We start from the raw sequence: 26385 nt of genomic DNA, 5'->3' as shown, positions 1-26385 counted from the left end.
CCATCTTCACAGATATTAATAGTGGCCACTGTATATCTTCCAGTGAAAAAGAATCTAGTTCAGTAGGATTTAAACTGTCCAGACCCTCTGAGGAACTCAAATGCAATTTATATAAAATCTAGATGCTACAATACAAAAGTTCTCCCTTGAGATGTAACCTCAGAAAGAAGGAATGTAGAAAGACAAAAATTCTGTTGTGATAATATCAAATATACAAAATTGGTCTGATGGACAGAGGAGTTGGGGACTTTTGACAATTCTGTCTTAATACTGCTTTACTTTCATTTCTTCAACTGTATCTTTTATTAAAACAAGCAAACAACATAGTGATTTGTGTTGGCTGCAATGAATGGACACTTATTTTTCCTAAATTCTAAGCTGTCTTCAGCTCAGGATGACTTTGTAAATGCCAACAAGGTTTTCTTAACTAAAGACACTAAAAAATGCACACAGTGAGAAGTTGGATACATCAGCCAATGACAGCTGTCAAAAGAGGGAATAAAGTGTTCTCCAGACAGAGACTGTCTGGACCAAGTGAAGGGCTGCAATGAAAAAAGTCAGAAAATTAAAAACTCTGTTCGAGTAATTAGAAGTGACCATGATGAATTTCTCCATGCAACCAGAGAAACAGAAATGTGCTTGAACTCAGAGGGTTGTCTGACATTCTTGCAAGACCTTGCTAATTTATTGTGTATCATTTCTTAAAGCAGTGGCTGTATTGCATAACCATCCACAAAACGTTTCTGGAATGTGTGAGTTTATGTAGTATACATCTGATCATGATGGATTGCACTACATATGTATCAGCTTATGGGTTTGGTCTGTGTGTTAACTTATGGCTTTAGAGAATCTTTTGAATATTAGCGAAATAAATCCAACATGACTTACCAGCTTTTCAGAACTGTGTAGTGGCAGTTTAAAAAATAATGTATCTTCTTTTGATGTAGTATTCAATTTGTTAATCAGTACCTGTTCTAAAAGTTATTAATGGAATAACTACTTACAGTCAGTCTTGAATTATAATTTTATTGTGTTTCTCTGCTGAAAATAGTGTGCCATAGCTGCTAGGAGTTCACTCATTTTAACCCATCAACTGTTAAATTTATATAATTATAAAACATTAATTATATAAGAAAAAACCCCTGGTTGTTAATATAAATGAGAGATGATTTATGAGATTGTGCCAGCCCAGTCTTGCATACCTTGATCTAATTTAAATTATTGGAGAGAAGCTCAGGGTTGGTAATAAAAAACTGTAAACTGAAAATCCTAAATCTTCCTTTTGGGCAATGTTTTTTTCTTCTCTCCTTACTCTGTTTATTCTGAGAAGAAAACAGAAAAAACCCATGACATGGATTAACTACAGAATTATATGGGGAAGTTAATTAATTTTGGTGTACATTTCAAAATTTTCCCATTTTCTTCAGCTGAATTCATCAGCTGAATTCTAGCAGCAAACATAAATAAAGGGATCATGCTGTTTACCACAATTTGCACAAAGTTACACCAGAGCTGGTTTAAGTCAGCTTAATGGTCCATAATATCCTCACATAATTTGTGAGATCTAAAATATAAGCAGGCTACAGCAGAGAAAGGGAAGTGTCTGCTTCTATCTCCATAAGGAATTAGTAATAACAATATTTAGTAATTAATTAATTAGTGTCTTCTTAGGACTCCAAGTCAGCAGAAGTAAAAAGAGGAAAATCACTTACAGCTGATAGTAAAGTCTAAAGATGTCCATTTTTGATGTGGAAGCACAAAGTTCACTAAGCTTTGCAGGTATCTTCTAAGAAGTATGGTGGGCTAAATCACTTAAATTTCATGGCATTGAAACCCCCCCATCCTAACTCCTTGAGTCTGGAGTTCTGGCCCTGCAGAAATCTCATGCTGTTAATATCTTTTAGAAGCAATTATTTACCATTTTTGAGAAAATGGAAAAAAAACCAAAAACTGCAACTTTAAATTGTGTAACTAAAAAATTAAAATTAAAATTTTAAAGGAAACAAACAAACAAACAGAAAACTTCAGAAAATTCAAATAAAATAAGAATATTACACTCCCCCCCAAAAATCCCAACAAACAGACAAAAAAAAATCACAAAAAAAAAAAAAAATTAAAAATGCAGTTCTAATACCACAAAGTAGTAAGGTAATAAACATTCACATTTAATCCCACTGACTTTAACAATATGAAGAATATTGAGCTGGAATTATTTTTGTTTCTGTCAGTAATTTAAGGACTAGACATACAGTTGAGGGTCTTCAAAGGGGCAGAGCTTCATCTTGTTTGTGACAAAACTGCCTCTTTGAAGAGCTGCAGTAGAAATGCACTGGGGAGGGCAACATGCAAGTGAGTGGGAGAAGCACGAGGACAGGTCTGGAGGTAAGGGGAGCAGGTATGAAAATCAGATGGCACTTACAGAAAGGGGTCAGAATTCTCTGCACATCTGAGTATCACATAACCAAGTGAGATGTCAGTACCTGTCTCACATGTCTCCTCTGTGTTATCCTGAGGGGAAACCCTGTGGTCCACACAAACAATTGCCAGTGTACATCTCCGTCACCATGTGTTTCTAAAGGAGGAAAACTCTACTCCCAGGTGATCTTAGCTGTCACGTTTTGGATTCTAGGAAAAATACTGCCAGCCTATCAAAGTGAAAAATTTTGTTCTTGCACACTTTAAACACCTCTTAAAATCTTTAAATTGGAGTGAAGGGGCTTGGGGCGTAGTAGCTGAGTTAATCTATGCATTTATACTCTTGTTCTGTTTCAAAGGTAATTGTAATGAACTGCTTCAAGCAAACATTACAGGTTGTTTTTCTGCAGAGAGAAGTCAAATGAAATGACCTTTTTTTCATCTGCTATTCTTTTCAGCTTTTGAAGTTACTTCTTTTTGAAGAGATGATCCATTTATCAGTCATATCTGTGAGAAAGTCATAAATTTATCTAATAAAACTTCCAGCAATTGGCTTTGAGGCGTACTATGCAGACTGCAGTCGCATTTTGTTGTTATTAAATAAATTAATGAACACTTTAAAAAGTGAAAGGCTTAGAAAACTTATCATAAGACTTATTGACTCCCTATAGCCAAAAGCAGATGTTAAGAGAGGGCATATTTTAAAATGTATATTTTTTACCCAGCTTTGGTTATTGATCTTTACTAGCTTGATTCTAATTTATGTCAAATATTTGGGGCACCAAAAGTTGGAAATAAAAATCATTAAACTGAATTGCTAGGCCAGCAATTTGGAATGAGGAGACAGAAAAGTTTATGGAAACTGCTGAAGCAAGATTATTACCTAAAGGTTTCTCTAGCAATGGGAGCCATAGGGATGTGAGCATGTGTAAGCACATCATATCAATACTGGAGCTGATAAAGTCCATCTATTTTTAAAGATATACATAATAAGAATTAATGCAATCCCCTAGTATGAATTATTTGCTCCTCTTCCTTCAGAAGAACTATTGCTTAATATCTAATTCAAAATTAATAATGCAGCAGGAATGGATTCATTATCTCTTGTGTCAAAAATCATTCGTGATAAGTAAGATAAGGAGAGAGAAAAAGCATGAATAAAAAAGAAGAGTTTCAGTGGCCAAATTACTCCTGCCTTCATCAATCTCAGAGAATAAAATTTTTATCCTCTCTAGTAACTGATTGGTAAGGTAACGTAGGGAGAATATGTGGAAAAGTTCCTATGTCTTCATCATCAGTATATTCCTAAAGTACATGAAGAGTGAAGGAAGAAATAATGTGTAAGATTAAATAAAGCAAATTCCAATACATTTTTTTTCCTATTGGCATTAGAAACATGTTAGAAAAATTTTATGCTTCACTTACTCCTATTATCATAGAATCATAGAATAATTTTGGTTGAAAGGAACAAGCTCACATCGTTGTGCCATGTCAACTCCCTTTCCTCAGGGCTGCTCTCAATCTATTCTCTGGCCAGCTTATATTTCTGTCTTAATATTACTTTACTTTTGCCCTGGCCCAGCTGCAGGACCTTGCACTTGGCTTTGCAGAACTTCATGAGGCTTGCACAGACCCACCTCCCAAGCCTGTCAAGGTCCCTTTGGATGTCACCCTTTCCCTTCAGCATGTAGGCTGCACCACACGGTTTGGGGGTGCACTCCATCCATCCCACAGTCCATCTCTGCTGCTGACAACGATGTTAAGGAGTCCTAGTCCCAACACCAGCCCCTAAGGAATGCCACTCATCACTCGTCTCCATTGACCACAACTCAACCAGCCAGCCCATTCCTTATCTCCCAGATCATCCATCCATGAAACCTATGTCACTCCAGTCTAAGGACAAGGATGTCATGCAGAATCGTGTCAAATGCTTTGCACAAGTCCAGGTGGGTAACTGCAGTTGCTCTTCCTTTATCCACCAATGGTGTTACTGTATAGCAGAAAACCACAACTAGAAGTTCCTCTATCACCAATCATTTCCTCATTTTCCACGTCTCTTAGCACAGTTTCCAGAAGGATCTGCTCCATAATCTTGGTGGCCACTGATGTGACACTGACTGGCCTCGAGTTCTCCAAGTCATTCTTTTTTTCCATTTTTAAATTCTGAATTAACTGTTCCTATTCAGTATCCAGCCTGCCTTTTATTAAAAAGGAAAAAAGTACTCTGAAAGCAAAAGAAAATATATTTTACAATCGCTATAACAAAGACTGATATCAGGACGTTGATCTAAAATAAAAATTGTTATTAACTTGTAGATGGCTGACATAGGCATCTATTTGATTTTGAAATAAATTCTGAATAGACTTTGATACTAGAAATAAATAGAGATTTTTAAATTTAAAATGAATATTAAATTTGGAAATGTGTTAAAGGCAAGGAAGAATTACCATGTTTCTGTGCATAAAAAGAATACAATTCATTGTTATCTTTATTGTACCTTATTTGTATTACAATAGAATTTGGAGATTTCATGCAATTATTTTGGCAGAATGTAGCACTAAACCTGAATAAGATCAATTTTCCTGTTTGAAAAATACCTGTAAATCAAAGTGGAAAAATCCTTACTGGCATCTCTATCAAGCTAAGACATTTCAAAAATATTTCTAGTGTTTTTAATGGAGAAAGAGACACAGGTATGGTAAAACACTAGGAATCTCACTTGAGATGTTGTAATTTAGTTTTGATTTAATGTTCAGATTTAGACCACTGTTAATCTTAATAATGTTCTTATTTAGACCACTGTCATAATTTCAACATTCTGTGTCCTTCACACATATCTTAGCCCGGGGCCCACAAACTCCTGGGTTATGCTCCTCTCTGATCTTTTACAAAAATTATGTCCCCGTGGAACCTATACTCCTTCAGAACTGGTGAGGCTAATTAGTTTTAGACTATGGCATAAAGATAACAGAATGATCATGGAAATCAGCAGCACTATCAGGCATAGAAACCTCGCATGTTGGCACAATTTACTTCTGACTGCCTCTTGCCTCTTGGATAGCTGAGCTTATTGGGTCTTGTTTTGGTTTGTTGTTTGATGGACAGATGTTTTCAGATTTTTGGGTAATAGTTCGTTATTGCGTAAGAATCCAGATCTACATAAGACACATGGTTGCTGTAAAAACTGCTGCAAAAGCATGAAATATAGATTGAAATGTGTATTGTCTATACATAGTTTTTATATCTCTAAGTATTGGAGAGGTCAGGTGCACCTAAAAATTATTGCTCAGAGTAGCAGTAAAACTTCAGTGCAGAGCTCTGGGTTCACATGACTGGTGTACATGTAAATAATGACCATTATTGTGGCAAACTACACAGACAATGTCTAATAATATCTTTCTAAATTTTAGAAACTGAAGCAGTTTACTATCTTTTAAATGGAAAGGTTGAAAAAAAACGAGAAAAACCTTCAGCATGAATATCTGAAACAAGATCAGTCATTAGTTTTGTCTCACTGTCTTGATGCCGAAAGATACTGACCAAGGAACACTCAGGCTTTTCTGGCTGGGATGAGCTGGGCAATCCAGGTCACAGGACATCTTTAGCTGCTTTATCTTTTCTTTAAGTGGCAGTAACTAGCTACCTTGCTTGCAATTTTGGCACTTCTATCATGGATTTGTAAACTTCACTGACGTCCAGGACCACTTCCAGGTCATCCTTTCTCATTGGAAACATAGATGACAGGATGGATTTGCAATTTAGAAGACTAACAGTCCAGCATGTGTTGACATTTTTCAATGAGGTAGCAAAAAAAAAAAGCCAAGAACAGGTAAACAGCAGCAAAAAGGAGAAATAAGTATTTTGATTATTTTTAAGTTCTATAGTATTTTCTAATATCAGTTAAAAATAATACTTACCCTCAAAAAAGAATTATAAAAAACACTCTGATCATACAATAAACTTCTAGACAATGTGCTTGTGGATCCTGAAAAACAAAGCATAACTTGATGCAAAAATGTGAAAAAAATATAGTTTTGTGTTCTATTTACACAGACACAATAGAAAAATGCAACTAGAAAAATTATAATTCCTGTTAGTCACTATTACTGTGTTATTGGCTGAAAAAACATCTCTTATTCAAAACTCATGTTTTAAAAGCTGTAAAACTTTGAAAAAATATGATGTAGGTAGTAAAGTTCTGCCCTGAAAGTTGTCTCTGCATATGTATTTTACCATCCTATCTAGACTTTTCCTCTCATCTCCTCTTTTTTCTACTGTCCCAAAAGTACTGTAAGAAAAATGCATTATTTAAATAGAACTCTTAAAATAAGTTTTCATGATACACTTCTTAAAATATTAGAAAACCAATCATTAGAAAATCTCTCTGCCTTTATATCAGTGCTTATATATCAATGTATTAAAGGCCTGTGATTATTTTTTACCTTATTGCATCTCATTTGCAATAAAAAAGTCCGTGAAATTTAAACATTTAAGTTGTTTACACCATTTAAACATTTGAATGTCCAATAAAGGCTGGCACAAGTACCCATAAATAGAATACTTGAAGCAGATATATGTAAAATAATAACACACCACCTTTTTTCCTGCACATTTTTTCACTGCTCTTAGCTATAGATCTGTGTGCTTTACAAGGAAGACAATGTTTTACCCAAAGGACTTTGGCATATGCAAATCAAACATTGAAATTCATAACTTCTAGGTACCTCACCTCCAGAGTACAATGCAGAACCATTTTTGAGATATAGAAAATCCTAATATAAGCATACTCATGTTGATTGATGCAGTATGCTGAGACAATATCCTCATTTTGAGATCTACATGCCTTTTGCCAGTTAGGAACTCCAGACATTAAACTCCTCAAACAGAAATTTTGCGTCATGGTGAATTAAAGAATCATTATATGAAGCACTGTATTCCAGATTATCTCGTTGCCTTCTGCTATGACATCTCTATCCAACACTACTTTGCCACAAATAGGTTTATATAAAAATAGTTGGTTTCTCCAGACTCCCGTGTTCAAGTCGGGGTTGAGAACTTTAATAAAAATGACATTTATAGTCAGAACATGAGTTAGATTTTCACATCTAAAATCAGATTAAACATTTTTAGAGTTTTGGATTCAGCTTGGAATTGTAATTAAAAGTAAATATTCAAGAGAGAAAATGAAGTAAAAATTATCCTTATGCTCTGGTTTCAAATCATTAAATTATAGAGTAGAGCAACATCCTTTCCATCACCACCCCACCACCCACTCCTCCCTTGAATACCTCATCAAGTTCAATTGATAATTCTCCTGTAAATAATTTCTTAGATTTCAGGCTCTTCTGACTAGGAAAGTTCTTTGTCTGGATTGTTTCATAAAGAAGAAATGTATTATTTCTGTAACTGACTAGCATCTTAAAAACAGAACACTTTGCTGAACAAAAGAGACCAACACTATATTTAGAAGTTATTTCCAGCCTTCAAAACTTTTATATAAGGCACTTGAAATTATTATTATTAAGACATTGTAATAAGAAGTTAAAACTTCTTATTACAAGATATCTTTATAAAAACAATTGAAACAGCATGACAGTCTTCTACATGGTGATTTATGGCTAAGTCAGTGATGGCGATGTTATATACAGTAGGTTAATACAAAATTGGCTATAAAATATTTCAGTGAGAGAAAATTTGGGTTTTATGTTGTATAAGAAATTAGCAAGAATAAAAAAGTGACCGAAGTAGCCTGCTAACGTTTGCATTGCACTGTTCCAATGTCACAAATGCCCAGCCACCATCACTTCACCTGCTTGTGTGATGTGTTCCTCCTGAGCCCATGCAGCTGAAGCTGCCAACCCATATAGCAAGAATTTTGATTTTCAGTGGTAGTGTTAGATAATCTGAAAGATATTCCTAAATCTTTTCCTATCTTCCTTGTTTTCAATAAAATTTTTGTAAACATCTGCAAAATGGACAAAAATATTTTGCATATTTGTTAGTAAATACCTTTTTTTTAAATGTGTAAATATACTTTTCTCAAATAATTCATTCAGTTAAAAGCTTCATAAAGGTAACACACAATTTGAGACAGAAGAGCTGTGCCCTTTTGTGAGAAGATGCCTTCTGCCCGTTATGTCAGTCAAGCAGAAGTGGCTGCTATTCCTTATTTTACTACAAGTTCATCTACTGGTACTTTTACCGACAGCACAAAACCAGAAATCCAAAAGATATTATTTTATCTACCCAAATAAAGGTATTTTAGCTCCCTGAAGTAAAGATAACCATTCCCACAAAGTTTCGAGAATAATTTTACTAAACATGACAGTATCTCACTGAACACAGGCAGTTTTTATATTCAGAGTTGCCTGCTTTGTTAAGAAATTGAAAAAATAACCTTCAATGTGTTTGATTTTTCCCTCAGCAAAAAAGTGTGTATTTAGTTACCGTGTATTGCTTGCTGCTGGGCTGTGGGACCTGCCCTGGCAGGGAATCCCCACGCTCACAGCCCCACCGGCCCCGGGGAGACCTCCCACAGCACTGCAATTTAGATCTTGCTAAATTAACTCCCAGCAAAGCTTAGTTCTGCCTGTTGAGTTTTGAATCGGAAAAGAAAAATGAAGTTTGTTTTTGTTGTTTTGTTTTGGGTTTTGGTGGTTTTTTGGGTTTTTTTTTTTTTTTTTTTTTAGGATTCACTCATCCTGAAGGATAAAATTTCAAACTGAATTGGGAAATTCCAGGGGAAAATAGAACGGAAAATACATTAACATATTGATGAGGAGAAACAGAAAGGAACTTGTGAGGATAGATAAGATTCTCTGGTCTTTTCCTTAAAAAGCACTGAGTGTTTGGAAACAGGCAATACAGACAATGTATCGAATAAAATATTATAAATTTTAATATGCCTCAGTGGTTCTTTTTTGACCTATCAAGATTTTTGGCAAATTCTTTTTGTGTTTTGGGAAATATTTACTGTTTAAGCCTTTCTATTTTAGCTCTGCAATATGTTTTGCCTTGGTCACATGGTGGATAGATTTCATCCTGCTTTTCATCACATTCTTCCATCCCATTTAAGCAATCTTCACTTCACACTTCTATCTAGAGAGACAGAGCTGGATGCACATAAAAATGCTATTCTTCATTTTCATTTCCCTATTCCACATTTTTCAGTGTGCTTAAAAGAGGATTAGTAAATCCCTGGCTACTTAGAATTTCTCAGATGTCACTGTGGCTTATACCATTTCTCCTCAGTACAGCCATCTGACAAAGTGAAAAGAGCACAAATTTTTTTGAAAAAATAATTTAGTTTTTCTGGTTACATCTACAATGAGCCATATTCCCATGTTTTATCTTCAAAATCAGATCTTGAGTTAAGTAAATGGGAGTAAAGTGAGTTACAGAAATTTAAGAGCTGACTCATGAAGTTACTTTTTCACATGCTCTATGAATCTATATTTAAATCATGATTTCAAAAACCTACTAAGTAGTATATATTTAGTGGAGTTGATAGCTTTTAATAGAAACCCTCACTGTAACAAAAAATGCCCAGCAAACAACACACTCGGACCCTAAATAGCAAATCTTCATGTGGTTATCTAATTTCTATCAAATTTACTTTTATCTACCTTTAATTCATGGATAGAATATTTTCATTATTATTTGATTATTTTTTTGTTTTTAGAACAGAAAGTAGTCAGCCAAAAATTCCCCAAATCTGTGAAAATTCCATCTCAGAACCTGCATCATTAATGCAAGCAATAGTGACGATACATAAACTGTGGATTGGAGTAGGTACTAAAATGAGTGTTTATAAAGGACTGCATCAATAAATAAAGATACATGAAAGAGGTGTTTGACTGTGCATGTGTAATTTTTTGTGTTCCTGGATGTAATAGTGTACTTTCTGTTGTTATGAACCATCTTATGACAACACTAATGAATGTATAACTTAATTGGTTTCTGATATTGCTTATAGCTACAACATTTAAAAGTCTCATTTTTAAGAGAACACTAATTTAATTTATTTAATAATGTGTTGAACAGTACTATAATGATTTCAGAATTTGAGATTAGCTCAGTTGGTTACACCTTGGTGCTAAAGCCCCGGTCTCAGGTTCAATCCCTGTACAGGCCACTCATTTTAGAGTTGGAGTCAATGGTCCTTGTGGGTCCCTTCCAACTCAGAATATTCTGTGATTCTTTGACTCAGTCATATGCATTTTGTGTTTACTGATTTAAAATACTTACTTTAGGAAAGACTCTGACCTGTGGACAGATCAGCCTAAAGATTATGTCATACAAAAGTGCTTTAGCTTGCTTGAAAGCTGTAGGTCTCCTCTTGAAACAGTATATGTAATTGGACAAGAGATATTCTTACTAAAGAGATTACCAGTACCTGGGCTTTGCTCAGTGTGTCTCTTTCTTAAAATTAGGGCCAATAATGAGAAGGGTTTCATTTCTTCCTGCTTGCAGAATATACCTTAGCAACTGGGTCATGGTTTTAAAGTATTTCAACAATAATACCCATCTGAAAGCTCAAGTACAATTAAATGGAAAGAGATATTTGAATTCCAGTGTGTAAGTAAGAAAGAGTAACTTTTCATAGAGATTATACAGCTAATCCCTTATTAAAGTCACTTTAATTCAGCTCATTCAACTGATGCAAGTGAATGAAAACAACTTGAAACAAATCTCAAAGCAAACTAGATGCCAAGCATATCAACATTTGATACCTTTTTATCCCTTTTTGTCCTGACCAATCTAAGAGTAAGGAAATTTTGTAGCAATATGGAATTCAAATTATTCAATGAAGTAAAACTGAAGATATATTGAGAAGGATCCTCAATTAAAATTTGCTTCTAACCTTAGTAGTATAGCTGTTCATATTTTATCTTCCTTAATTTAAAATTTTTTAAAAGTGAGACATTTCAAAGTATTTCTGTTCTGGTTCTCAGACAAGAATTTCTCATCTTCTCAAGAATAGATACAACAGGAAATTTTAAAGACTCAAAAAATATATTAAATATCTCTATTTAATGCTTATAATGTTCTAGATAAGCTGATTGATAGTTCAGAGCACAGACTATAATCATAACATAGTATGGTAGGCAGGATTATTCTCACAGCTGGAGTAACAATGCTGATTTGTGCAAAGCAGGAAAAAAGAAAGGGAAGAGATTAAAAAGTAAGACAAAATAACAAAAGCAACTAAATGTCATAGTGGTAGCCTCTAATCTTGATGGAGGGCAGTAAGTGATGGAGTGGACAAATGCTGCAATTTGGTTGGATATACTTGTGGTTATTCCAAGATGCTTTAAGTCAACTAATTTAGATTCTCCACTGTCACATTACTAAGATGTGAGCACAAAAAGGACATGGTTTGATGATGTCTTTAGGCTGGATTTATCCTGCTTAACTCTCCTTTATTTACAGTGTTCTGATGAGGTATGTTTCCATAGCAATTCAGTAATTCTTAGTAATATTGACTTATATCTTCATCTACTTATGAAGTGTGCAGCCAATACTAAATGTATTTCCCTGAGCAAGGAAAAAAGTACAAAAATGTTCAAGGGCCCATATGTGATCTGCCAGTCTTCAAATCTTAAATAAGAAACAAAAATTGAAAGTGGAAAAAAATTATGTTACTACAGTGCACCACAACCAAAGGGTCAATATAGAATCAGCAGTTTATTACCTACCCACAGGAATTGGGAGAAATACTCATGTCATGATGGCTGAACATGGTGAACCTAGGCTGAAACCAGGGGACTTAGTAACCCATTCGTAGCATTGTGTAAAAGCAGCTGTATTTTCTCTAGAATCAACTGAAGTCCAGAAATGGTTTATGCAAAGTCATCTAGGTCCCAGGCTCACAAACTCTCCCATGTCAAATTGGCTTTGCACAATATTAGCCTGGATACTTCGTGGCTCTGCTTCCTGGTGTGTAGACTGTGTTTGTATTTACATAGACTAGATATTCCCACTACACATAGCATTCTAATAACTCTGAAAATGATTGGTTAGGTAAACAAAACATTTTTATCTCTTATGAAAAACTATTCACCCTAATTCCATGGATTATAGTAAAACATCCTGAGCACTGATGATGGCACATAACTTTTTAAAAATATCCCTCACAACAAGTGAAAGGACATAAATAATTTTATTACTATTATTAACTTTCACTTGTGCTATTTTTATTCACAATGTATCAGTTTACCATTGCCACGTGTGAGCCAAAGCACGAAGATACTTGACAGAACATTCAGCCTCTGCAGTAGAGATTGCCACGAGGGGCATATTGAAAGTAGCACTGATGAGTCAGTGCTAGGCATAATAGGATAAGTCATTAATGTGGGTTATACAGGGCAACCAGGTGGTGTTTGGTCTTACAGAACAAAAAACATGGGAAAAGAGGACATGGTGAATGCAGAGAGCAAGAAAAAGGATATTTTACATGAAAATATCCCAAGAGTTTACATTTACCAAATCAAAAGAACAGTATGACGTGCTGAGGTGTGAGACAGTGGGAATTTGAACAGGAGCTGATTTGTACACACAAACATCAAGGAGATGAGATATGGATCATTTTGTTCTGAATCTATCCTTGCATGTCTGTATAAATATAAAATAAAAATGCAAACCTTTACCATATGGTACATCGTTATATGCTTGCTGTGTTATGTTTAACACAAACCTAGTCCTTAGTTTGTAAATAGTAATTTTCATCTCAATGTAAGGTTTCTTAATATGCTTTGTAATGTTTTATTATGCAGGGTAAATTTGTGTTCCAGTTATGTCTAAATGCTAACATTATCCAAGTGACATCCAGAGGATGTTAAGATAAAGAAGAAAGTTAATTTTGATTGCAAATGGTGGACTCACAGATATCTAGAATTTTGCAGCATTTATCTAATTCTGGATAAGAAGGCTTGAGAGTTACTGAATATCATTACCTTAAAAAAGAACCTGCTCAGGGAAAAAGTGTCATAGATCATGTACAGGTTAAGAGGTAAAATAATTAGCGTAGGAGGAAATCTGTTGCCATCAGAAACTGGAAAATTATGTCTTTTACATGAAGAATTTTGTTTCCATAGTGTTAGATTCCAAATTTGATCTAAAATTAGAAGGATCTTTCAGGTGAGAAGCATTGTTAAAAGACAGTTTAAGTCACTCAAGTAAACTCAAACAGTTTGGTTTTGTCTTATCTACAGCAGATGTACAGTGAAGAAATGCATGGACTGAAATTTTACCAGGCTAAAAAAATAACTTTTTAATTAGTCTGCAACATTTTAAATGCCTGGTGTTGAAGAAGCAGACATTTTTGCTTCTTCACTTTCTCATGATTGCAAGATTGCAAGTCTACCCTTACTTTTTTTTTTTTTTTTTTTTTTTTAATTGCTTTTCCCCTCAGATGACTGTTAATAGAAATATTTTTTCCCCAGGTTACCACCATCTGATGGAAAAAACTTTTCATATGAAAACTGCAGCATGTCTAGAGACAAGCTCTGCTTGGGAACAAGCTACTTTATACTGAATAGATAAAGTTTTGTTAAAATGAAATTCTATGTGCATAGTGTGTTAAAAGCACAAGAGGCAAAAAGCCCAGGGATTTGCATCATGCAAAATAGACCCATCTGTGAATATGGACTGATGAGCAAGTATAAATGCTGATATTCAATCAACATAACCAAAATCTGCTTGTCTGTGAGCCAACCAAGTGTGCTGCCAGAAACTAGCAGGTGAGCTGGCAGAAAACTAATTTTTCTTCAAAAGATGGTTTTAATACTTTTTATAAACTGCATTATAGATATCTCAAAACACATATGTCCTCTTGTGCATAAAGTCACATCAGCAAAAAAAATGAGATGTGTTTCTATTCAAGAAATTGAATTTATAGTAAGGAATAGGTACATAAAGTTCTGATGTTAAGTTTGCTGAACATTTCTGGGCTATCAGTTTCAGAAAACTATGTACCTTCATCTTTAAACAATAAGAAGTCTACTTATTCTGTGTTTATACGTTATATGTAGGGATATTAGCAGATGACAAGTATCAGGCTAGATTACTCCTTTATAAAATTTAGATTTGAGAGCACAACAAATATGTTACTGATGTTGAAATATATAAAACACTGCTCATGATATGTAGCTCTTTCTAGTGACAGCTGTCTGCCCATGGCAGAGGGATTGGAACTACATGACAAGTCTTCTCCAACCCAACCCAAATTCTATGATCCTGTGACTTTCATATCTTTGTATTTATGTATGTGTGTGTTTATATTCCTATATAACTTAGCAGTATAATTCAAAAATTATTTATGAAATATCAGAATCTGTATCCTCATTTCAAGAACATACAGTGCTTAACCTTTTAACCAAACTGTCAGATCAGGAAACATTATTGAACAAAGGTAGATATAATGAATTAAAAAAGATTAATGAACTAGAAGATAATGATTTCATAAATTCTAACATGACTATTCATTAATGTGTGTATATCTGTTGGTATGTCATTATTTTCTTATTTAGAGGAAGAGGTTTTACATGAAATAGAGCATATCTCTGAGAAGCATCATAAAATAAAGCAAATCTAGGGCCATGGTAAACTGTATAGATCTGTTTCATGCTTATGACACAGACACGCTGAGCAACACTGGCATAAACTCTGCCAAAATATTTATGATACTGAGCTGTTGGGAAAAAATTTTTGAAAGAAAAAATGTTCCAAGGTAAATAAATATGGAAAAAGAATAGGCAGAAACATACATGTGATGGGGTTTTTTTATGAAAAAAAACACCATCGGCTCCTGTGTTTTAAACAGAGAGAAAAACCACCTAAAATTACATTACTGGGTTCAAACAAAATTTTAAACTACTGTCTTTGGTTTCTATTTAAAATTGTTAGTGATTTGGTATCAGTTTTAACATCAGGAGCTTGAGGAAAGATTATAAATCTATGAAGATGATCCAGAATCACTTAAATTTTTAGGTTCTTAGACTAGGAGAAATTGAAGTAAATTATTCCTATTTACTAAGGAGTCTGCAAAATCTTGTTTGGTGAGACAGAAAATATTAATCAAGTAAGCTTTGTAAGACATCAGAGAACCAAAACACCTTAAAAACAAATTGGAACCCTTTTATTGCCTTTGAAATTTGCTTAGAGAGGGAGACTAAATATCTTGTAAAACCATGCATTTTCTTAAAGCTTTCCTGTATTGTAAATGATGACCTAAGGATAAACTTAAACTTTGTGGGAATTGTTGATGAAGCACTGCCATCTTTTGGTTGTACAAATACAGAATATGGAGGAAGGATATAATTGTCATTGAAATAAGGACACAGGCTCAAATTATAAAAGTATTACTTTATTCTATCATTGGTCTACTTTGCTTTTCTAGATAATTGGCTGCAATTGTCCCCTTATATTCTTCAGTATATCCTAATTTCACCATCCTATCAACCACAGTAATATCACAAAATGTCATGAAGATACTGTTGGTTTTAACAGAAAATGGACAGTCTAGGTTAAAGGGTTTTTCTGTACAATTTAAATTCCTCTTGTCTTTATTTTTTTTCCCAAAATAGATTAGCACAGCAATGTAAATTTTATTACCAACTAGACAAATTTTGAAACTATGGAATATAATAAATAATAATGTAGATAACAATTATTGTGTGTAAGAATTATCTAATATCTAGTTGGTGACACTAAAATAATCTGTGTTTTATATTAAAAGACATAATAAAATTTTTTCTCCATTCCTTAAGTTATAAATCTAATACTAATATTCTAAGATTCAGTGCTATCATAACATTCTGTTTCTTGAAGGAGGATTTTTGCCACTTACCTATTTAGCAGTTTGCAGAGAACACACAGTTTTAAGTAAACAGTATAGCAATACAACAGAATACTTTTTTTGCATGTGGAATTAGTTGACATATTTAATAATTTAGTAGAAATGTGAAAAAAATTCAGTATATGCTTTAAACATGTAAGCCCAATATGATTCTGTTTTGAAATATATAATCCATTTTTATCCAATCTTGCTGTCAGATTTTACCTCTTTTTAAGTGCAATATTAGTGTCATAAGCTAATATAAGCAAATTTCAAGAAGAATAAATAAGATTTTCATGTGAATATTAATATTTACCTCTCAAAAATTACATTAACAAACTTATGTCCCACTGAAGTATTGCTAAATTAACAATTAAAAGTCTACAGTTATCAACTGTTTCACCTCAAATGCAAATGTAATAAAATTTCTGCTTGTAAGAAGTCATATCTTTATGCAGTAATTTCAAGCTTAATTTGAACAGAAAGAGATGGGAATTCTGCCATATGCCTAAGACTTATGATGTGTCATTTCTCCTGTTAACTCAAATATGGGCAGAAGTGTGAAGTGCAAAATATGCTTGCAGTGCTAAGGACTGGCTATCAGCACACTTGTCAGAAAATTCAGTCAACAAGTAACATTTGGAAGGTCAGATGCCTGTGATATGGAAATCAAATAATTATGTACTACTAAATGAAAGATGAGCATCTTTGAAGGTGTTTTTTAAATTAAGACAAGCAGCTTCTGCACATCTGCTGCCTGAGATAGTGATAAAAAAGCCAATATCAACATTTGGCAGGTTAGAACAATTGTTACCTCATTTCAGAATGGTACCACTGGTACAGAAAGCTGCAGTAGCTGATAGAAGAGTCTCCAAAAGTCTGTGTTCTGAGCAGAACAGGCATTTCTGGGCATGTCTCATTCTCCCTTCTTGTGGTCGAGCATATTTCTGGTACAACTCCATCCTCTCACCTAGCTCAAGTGATCCCCTCCATTCCTGCTCTACAGCCTGCTCACACTGACACCGTCGGGTTCCTGTGTGAGGCACTGCATGGGTGCCAGACCAGGGAGCCTGCTGCATTCCTGCACCACTGCACAGGAGCAGAGCTGCATTCCTGCCACCACTGCACAGGAGCAGAGCTTGGTTCCTGCCACCACTGCACAGGAGCAGAGCTGCATTCCTGCCACCACTGCACAGGAGCAGAGCTGCATTCCTGCACCACTGCACAGGAGCAGAGCTTGGTTCCTGCCACCACTGCACAGGAGCAGAGCTGCATTCCTGCACCACTGCACAGGAGCAGAGCTGCATTCCTGCCACCACTGCACAGGAGCAGAGCTGCATTCCTGCCACCACTGCACAGGAGCAGAGCTGCATTCCTGCCACCACTGCACAGGAGCAGAGCTGCATTCCTGCACCACTGCACAGGAGCAGAGCTTGCACACAACCACAGTTCAGAAGCAGCTCCCTGTAATTTGGAGTAGTTTGACACAACACTTAGCACCTGGTACCAAGAGACAGAGATTTCTGCTGCAAACCAGATTGAAGCAACTCATGTCCACCCCACTGGTATGACTACAGTATTTGGAAGTCTTTGAGTAAAAAAAAATTATCTTTTCAGAATTTTGTTTAGATATAGACAGGAAAAGATTATATTTATGAAGGGCACAGCCTTTTTGAAATAAACTAGATAGATCCTCTTCCATATTTCCTCTAGATGACTGGAAAGAATATGAGGTGGTATGAATATATTTTCATTGCACAGAGGAATTGGCAGGTTCCAGTCACTAAAAATGTCATTCAGAAAAAATCTGAAAAATGGAGACTAAATTTCAGGGGTTAAATGAAGGCTGAGCAATATCAAATATTCTGAATAAATTAATAACAGACGAGTCACATTTCAGTTTCTAGATATTATTCTGTCAGAGTAAAGAAATTAGGTAGTCTATATACACAGAGAATACTTTGTCATTAATTGTTGCAGATTTTAATACTGAAAGTGCTACGATCTATCATTTGTTCTTTAAATTGTTCCACATTGTTGTCTTCTTTTTTCTTTTTTTTCTTTTACTGAAGGGATACCCACTATTTACCAGAGAATCGAGTTTTTATAAACATTTGTGAGAATTTAATGTGGAAAAAATTTTAGGCTGAAGTTCTAGGGGATATGAATGCATGAGGAAATTACAAATGAGGAGTTTAATGAGGAAAAAAAAAGTGGGAACACCTGCACACTTTCAGTACTTTGCAGGCTGATTTATATTGTTCTCAACATGCACACACAATTCTCACTAACAAAACTGGAGTAACACCCATATATTTAGTAAGAAAATAGCTATGAGTATTTCTGTCACTTCCCTAGGTATCATCACCATTTCAGTCAATTTTTGCATGACAGGCACATAATGAGACTGCTAATAAATCTTCTCTTTTTCATTTATACCTGAATTTATAAGTGAGTAGTCACTTAGGAATGCACTTCTAGGTCCTGGTTACCAGTGGAGAGTTGGCCCCAGTTTCCACATAAAAACACCTGCATGAATACCTTCAAATGTTAATATATGCACACCAGTATTGAAATTGATTGGTTTTATGCATCAGGATATCTCTGTTTTATCATGAAAGAAGTTTATAACAGGAAAAATAATATTAATTTTTTATATTTAGGAGACAGAATTGAGAATTAAAAAGGGTATTAAATACACTTCTAAAACCTCTAGCTCCCAGAAAATGAGAATCTGTATTTGCTTATCTTGAAAAGTCTTTCCCTAAGCATTTTTTGTTGGCCACTGCATGGACAGGTTGCTGTGCCAGATAAATCTTTAGTTTGTCTCAGCATGATCATCTTTTATGTATGCATAGGAAGTTCTATGTAGTTACACTTGAAGGGACAGCAGAGAGCCAAGATCTTAAAAATTTCTTCCTGAGTCATAGGAGTTGAATTTAACTCCAGTGCATTGGTCTTCTTCAGTAAGAACATTTTCTTTAATAAAACTGCTTGAAGTTTCCAATTATATGGATGAGCTACTTCTCAGTAAAGAATGGTCAGTATACTCTTTTATAAAGGCATTGAAATTCTTATATGAAAGCAAAAACCTTATGAAACTGAATACTGAAACTGTCATGGCAATATTAAAGAGTGCACAAGGAAGCATGCAAATGTCAGTGGTTTGCTCACTACCATAAGGGAACAATTTTCTTCCCTTATTTTTCTCTCATGCATTTTTATGTTTCCAGAGTATCTCTGAGAAATTTTACCTTAACTGTTATGTACCTTATTTTTCTCTTTCAAATCCTCATCTTAAACAGGTTAAAGTCCAATAAAAGGCCTCCATTTGCCCCAGATGGCTTGCAGTATGGTTTAAAATGAACAACATCATCACCTAACAGGAAAGTTAGTGCAAAATTTCAGACATTCACTGTGCTCATTTGAAATATAGAGCTAATTTGATGACTTTTCCTAATAATTCCTAACTTTTGATGTTGGAAAATGTTTTCATGCTCTCCCTAAAGTGGTGGACCATAATGATATGTAGCAAAAAAATTATTTGATTGCTATGAAAAAATGAAAATGCCACCAAAAAACAAATATAAAACTCTCTGTTCTGCAAAATATGTAAGGATCAGTAAGCTCATAAATAAATAGGTAAGGTTTTTTGTGGAGTATGATATAAAAAAGAGAAAAGAAGGCTTTTAAGAAAGTTTGACAGGAAATACAGATAATAAGAGTTACTTAAATAAGACTGGTTAAGTAAAAGAGCTTTAATATGCATATAGAAAAGTATCATTTCTCTGTAAGAAAAAGTGGGCATTATTTAGATAAAATTAAAAGAAAATATGAGCAAAAAAAATGTCCATAAATGAAAGTTTGTTTCATAATTTGTGTCAGGAATATATTGATTGGAGAAGTGTGGTCATTTTGCTTTTCCAATCCATTTTGATTCTTAACAATTCTTTTAATTATTTGGTCAGGGGGTTCTGGGCTTAGCCAATGTCTCTGTAATTCTACTTTGAAAGAAAAATAGGATGTTTTTATTTATTTAAAGAAACTAATTATGTATTTAAAAAAAAAAAGCAGATAACCACCAACCTTACTTTTAAACAGAGAGAATGAGACAATTTGTAAACACGCGTCTTTTCCCGAAAGACTCTGTGGCAGAAGTAAAGCCCAAAAAGGTAAACTCCAGATAGTATGCTCCAGAGACTTAAAAATGCTCTTTCCAAGTTTTCAGTAATTCTATTGTCATCAAATTAAAAAAAAAAAAATTTCTAAATATGTGAGAATGCAAAAAAGGGTTTGGATACTGTTGAAGTGAGGGGGAGAACGACCATCCTATAATGCATCGAACTCCAAATTTATTGATCGATCAGTCACTTTAAATAATAGTGTTAACGAACTTCATGCATATTCCAAAATCCAGGTTTACGATAGGCTAACAGAGAAAACTCTAACCACTCCTTTTGTTTTACAATACCGTTGATTGTTTACATCAAACAAAATCAGTGTTCTCACTGTGATACGAACGGTTCTCAAAACTTCCATAACTGTTCCCAGGGTGCCATCTTTTCCCAGAGAGGATGTTACCTTTGTTATGGGAAGACTGCCTGAGAACTTTATTGTTTATGCAATGATGCCTGAGAGAGACTAATTGTTTATAGAAGTCAGGCTGGAAACTGCTTTGAAACTGCTTCACAGCTACCTGTTACTTTTCTCTCAGTTGCATGGCTTCGTGGCCTTTTTCTTTAAGCCATGCTTGAACTAAACTCCCGACAGGATACCATGGAGTCATGCAGAATAATGTGGAGAAAGTCAATCCTCCTTGTACCTGGTATCTTATGTGAACTGGCACTTCCAAATCCTTTTGCAAATTTCTCTAAGGTTAGTTCTCTGAATTGGAAGCAATTTCTGGACGTTCTGTAGTAGCCCTTTGCAGCTGTAAATAGTAAGCATTCAACCCCTTTATTGTGTTTGAAATATTCGACCCAATTCAGGAACTGCTTGTGTGCTGGGAATGTTTTATAGTAGCTCTGGGTTCTGTTTTGTTTTGTTTTCCTTCTCAGTAAAAGAAAACAACTCATCAGCACTTAGGCACTTTTTGTTTATTGGATATGTGACAGGTTTGGGAAGAAATAACTGAGTAAAATAAAGGTAATGCTACTGTATGCACTTGCACTTTTGGAAACACAGTTTTGCTGCTTCTTCACAAAAATTCTGTGAAAAGAATGTTCTACATAATTACTGGCATTGATTACATATTCACACCTTTGAACACCTTAAGGGAAAATAAGTTGAAAGAAAAGCATTCTGAATTTGAAGTGAATATGTAGTCAAGAGTGAAAATAAAAGTGAAGCAGACATTTGCCTAGTAGGTAGTTTTCAGAAAAAAAATCTACTTAGCCTTCTATGAAACAGATGGGATATTTGTCTCTCTCTGGAGTAAAAAAATGCATCTGCTTTATTCATCCCTTCTTCTTCTAGGCTTATAAAACATGCCTGTGTGATAGGGAAGCTGTGAAATAGAAGGTGAATAAGTTCAGAAATACAGAGTAAGAAATACACAGTCAAATTGGAATAGTCCTTTTGATTTCCACACAGATTTATGCATTAAAAGTTGCTGGGTAGTTTAACCTTTCACACTCTGCTCTGGTTGCTGGTGTCATGTACCTTCTGTAATCTTCCAGCTGCCATTACGTAGCTGCCTCACTTGCGCATCTTGGGAAGAAATGTGAGTTTTCAAAAAGTCTTTGGTTGATTTAAACATCTATGTTCGAAAAGGCAGGAAATGACCAGCCTCTCCACTGAATAAAGCATTCACGTTCAGAATGAATGACAGACTCCTTTTACAACTCCCTGTGGGATTTCCAGCTCTGCTGTTAGAAAAGTGATTCTTCACAGCGAGATATCAGAGATCTCTTGTGTATGAGTATTCAAGGGTAGAACTCATGTCATGAAGGATTCAGACCTTACCACTGCATACAACACCAGAACAAATTAAACAAGGTGTTTTAGCTTCTGTTTTCCAGGGCCTTGAAATGAAGATTGACATTCTTTCTGGAAGTAGCTCTTTACTGTAACACAAATTCTTGAAATCAGTTTGGGGATAACAGATTAAATATAAAAAAGCTACTGTATGAAGGAAAGAAGTGATTTTACTTATACATTTATACAGTGATCAGAGGATTTCTGACTTCTGTGGGCATTTCAATCTGCTTAAGTGCATAAATCATAAACTGTCAAATTATCATTTGCCAAATATTTTTAAGAATTCTGTACTAATTATTTTTATAAGTTTTGATGTGATTTCTATACACATATCTATCTACTAAGATATTTATTAAAATGATTAGAGCATTCTCTGATTGTAAGATTCTAGATCTGAGAAGGCTATTGTGAAATTACTGCACCTAAATCTGAGACCTTCCTTCTGAAATGAGGTACAACCATCCTCACAATGACTGTGGGCAAGAAAAAAATTTGCAGTCTGCACGCATTTTTTGGAGTAAAGTTGTCCTAGGAAGACCCACAATTTTATTAGAAGTTCATTACACCACAGCTGCAATGGTGTTACTGTGACACAACAGAGTTGTGTCACAATCAGATGCTAATTAGAAGAAACTAACTTATTATTCAAATACACCAAAACCAAGCACAAGCAGATCAAATTAGAAAATACAACTGTTTCTTGATTTTCTTGCTTTCCTCCTACATCTATTAAAACCAGGCAAATTCAGAGAAATTGGAAGTAAAGGACTAATTAGTTTCTGAATGTTTTTCTATGTCAGCTGTTTTTACCAGGATGGCATGGAAATTATGCTAGAAAACTCTTTATTATGTTAATGTACATGTTCAAATACATTTTTAGTTACCATATTTGTGGTAACAAATAAGTCCAGAGGGCAGATACTGAAGAATATATGAAATATTAATCCTAAGAAACCCAGAACACTTTTAAAAGTAAATGTTATTATAAGGCGAAGCTGAAATCTCTACACCTGTAAACTCATTAACTCATATCAGCACAATGGAACAAGAAACTTTATCTGACAGCTATGGAAAAATTGAATAACAATACAACAGAAGAAAACAAACCTCTTACAAATGGCTGTTCAATTGAATCTAAAAACCATCTGAATTATCTGCTTTCCTTGCAGACCTTTCATGGCATGTTATTAATAGTAGATACTCTTGGAACCTTAGAAATTACTTATTCAGTGATGGTTACGGCTCTGACTTAGACTTTTTAAAGAAGCATATTATGGAAATAATAAAGCTGCAAGCCCATACTTTATCTGCATAAGATAACTATGCAAATTGTTATCCAAATGCATACACAACAGAGCAGTCATTAACATTAATCTGGCTACATATTTATATGAGTTCACTAGTGGCTATGTCCTGCACTCTTCGCTTACAAGATATATATTCATATATACAAAATTCTGCAAATTAAAGTTCAAGGAAAGGCATCTTTATACAGTTTCTGGCAAGTGGGAAAACAATCTAAGATAAAGCTGCACTTGAATGCTCTGTGCTTTTTTTGTTCTTTTGAAAAACACCAATCACTCAAAATAATACTTTTGTGAATATGCATTTTTTTCATTTCATGTCTCCTTAGATTATGGGGACTGATTGACTGAATTCTGCAGGTCTTCCTACAACAGGATAATGTGTTCTAAGAATACTTTTTTTCTCTATGACACATTGAATTAACACTTATTTAAGTAAAAGAGAAAATGAAAAGTTGCACCTTCTACTTGAATGTTAGGACACTAACAGGAAATGTGGATCACCGTGCTTCTTTCCAAAAAAAAGCCCTTCGAATGAGACAAACCAGCTGGAGGGCTAAAATACTAACTATTGAGCCATTGGCTGCATGGGGCTTTCCTCTTGATGGGAAAGGCTTTGATAGTGAGAAATCACACTCGCTGATGTAATGTATAGTTCTAACAAAGAATAAACTGCAGAAGGTATTGAATTTGCTCAGTAAAGATATGCCAATAATTTTTCATAGAGGTGTATTTCCAGCCCAGAGGCTGGTATTGTTACCATCTGTGAAGGGCATCAGAAAAGCACCTGAACAGAAAGGCAGAGGACATCCCAAAAAGTACCAGGACGGCAGCTTTGGTACTTTAGAAAGCCAAGAGTTTTTTGGGTTTTGTTTTGGTTTTTTTTTTGGTTTTTTTTGGGTTTTTTTTTTGTGGTGGGGTGGTAAGAACTGGCTGAAATCATGTTTCAGCTTTTGAATGACAAAATTGCTTCTCATTGTTTGCCCTTTTCCAGGATCAGAAAAAAAGCATTTTTAGATCCTTTGTAAATTGACAGAACTGCAGCCAAAATTTATGGATGCATATGATTAAAGTCTATCTTGAAAGAAACAATTCAGTAAGACCATTAGTACTGACAGGAATACTGGTCTCAGGCAGAAAACACAAAGAGAATTATTTGGAAAGAAAGCACAGTAGAATAACAAGAAGAAAGTAATGAAATACCATGGAATATTTCCTTGCTAATGAGTCAACAATCAGTCTAGTATTTCTAGAAGTCAGACCTAAGATAATGTATAATTTCATTATTTCAATCTCTGTCATTTTTTTGGCTTTTATAGATATATATGCAATTTTAAATGATCTACATCTACCTTTCCAATGCACTCCTGCCCTTTCTTCTTCCTCCTTACCTTGTACTCCTCTTCCAGTCCCCATCCAGAGTAGCTTCAAATTAAAAGAAGTTTCATCAACCAGCAACATGAAAATATCAATAAAAATAGGAAAAGGGGAATCAAGACAGAAGACAAAAATAATTACAATCAATGCACACACATACAGAATATGTGGTGGAATTAAAAATCCCCAAAAGAGAAACTGATGAGAAAATACTCCTTTCCAGTTATGTCTTGATGTCAGTTAGGTTGTGCTTTATTTCCTTGTACAAATTTTATTTCATGTTTGGGGCTATAAACCCTTTGGAAAACAAATCCTGCTTGGTCATTTTAAAATTATTTTGATCAGTTATGTAAAAAGCTATTTTTTTTGCAACAGTTGGAATGGAATTCTCGTGGATGGGATAAACTGTGTGTTTATTTTATTTTATTTTTATCATCTCTACAAGGAAAAAGTACCAGTTTGAAAAAGAAATAGAAATTCATATAAATCTCAATGAAGTTTATACTCATTAAATCTCAATGACATTTATTAAGCAGTAGTTTTAGTATCATTAATTCTGAAAGCTCTTTTTGCACTATCCTCTTCCTACTACTACTACTAATTATAGTAATTGAGATGTATTTGCTCAGAAGGCTGGAGGATCTCTCCTATCAAGACAGGCTGAGAGCATTCAGATTGTCCATCCTGTAGAAGAGGAGGCTCCAGGGAATCCTTGCAGCACCTTCCAGTAGTAAAAGGGGCTACAAGAAAGCTGGAGAGGGTTTTTTACAGAAGGATGTAGTGATGGGACAAGAGGGAATGGCTGTAAACTGGAAGAGGCTTTGTTGAGGTGTTGAGGTGTGATATTATGAAGAAATTCTTCAGTCTCAGGCTGGTGAGGCACTGGAACAAGTTGCCCAGAGAAATGATGGATGCTGCATCCAGCCCTGGAAGAGTTCAAGGCCGGGTTGGGTGAGGCTTAGAGTAACCTGATCTAGTGGAAGGTGCTCCTGCCTACGGCACGAGATTGGAACTATTTGCTCTTTACGGTCTCTTCCTGCTCAAATGATTCTATGGTTCTGTGATTCTATGATGATTTTGGGATTTTTTGCATAAGTCATATAACTACGGGGGTTTTTTATCAACAGAATGAAGATAAAAGCTAAGGCATCACCAGCTGGCTGTCTGAATGCAACCTCTTGACATTTTGGTGATAGTATTATTACCGTGCCTGAGTGGGCGCTGGCTGGTGAGAGAGAGACGGTGTATCTTGTATCTTGATCAGAAGGCTTATTTATTAAGATATTATATATAATACGTTATGACTATACTAAATAGAATATAGAGAGAGGTTTGCAGAGCAGCTAGCTAAGCTAAGAATAGAATAGCAAGAATCTATAACAAAGTTGTGTCCAGGGACTCAGTCCCCTAGCTTGCACTGATGATTGGCCCTTAATTATAAACATAGAAAATGAGCCAATAAAGGTGAATCC

This window comes from Ammospiza caudacuta, chromosome 4 (assembly GCF_027887145.1).
Source record: "Ammospiza caudacuta isolate bAmmCau1 chromosome 4, bAmmCau1.pri, whole genome shotgun sequence".
Lineage (NCBI taxonomy): Eukaryota > Metazoa > Chordata > Aves > Passeriformes > Passerellidae > Ammospiza > Ammospiza caudacuta.
The sequence above is the reverse complement of the archived record's forward strand: the minus strand, read 5'-3'. Positions refer to the sequence as shown.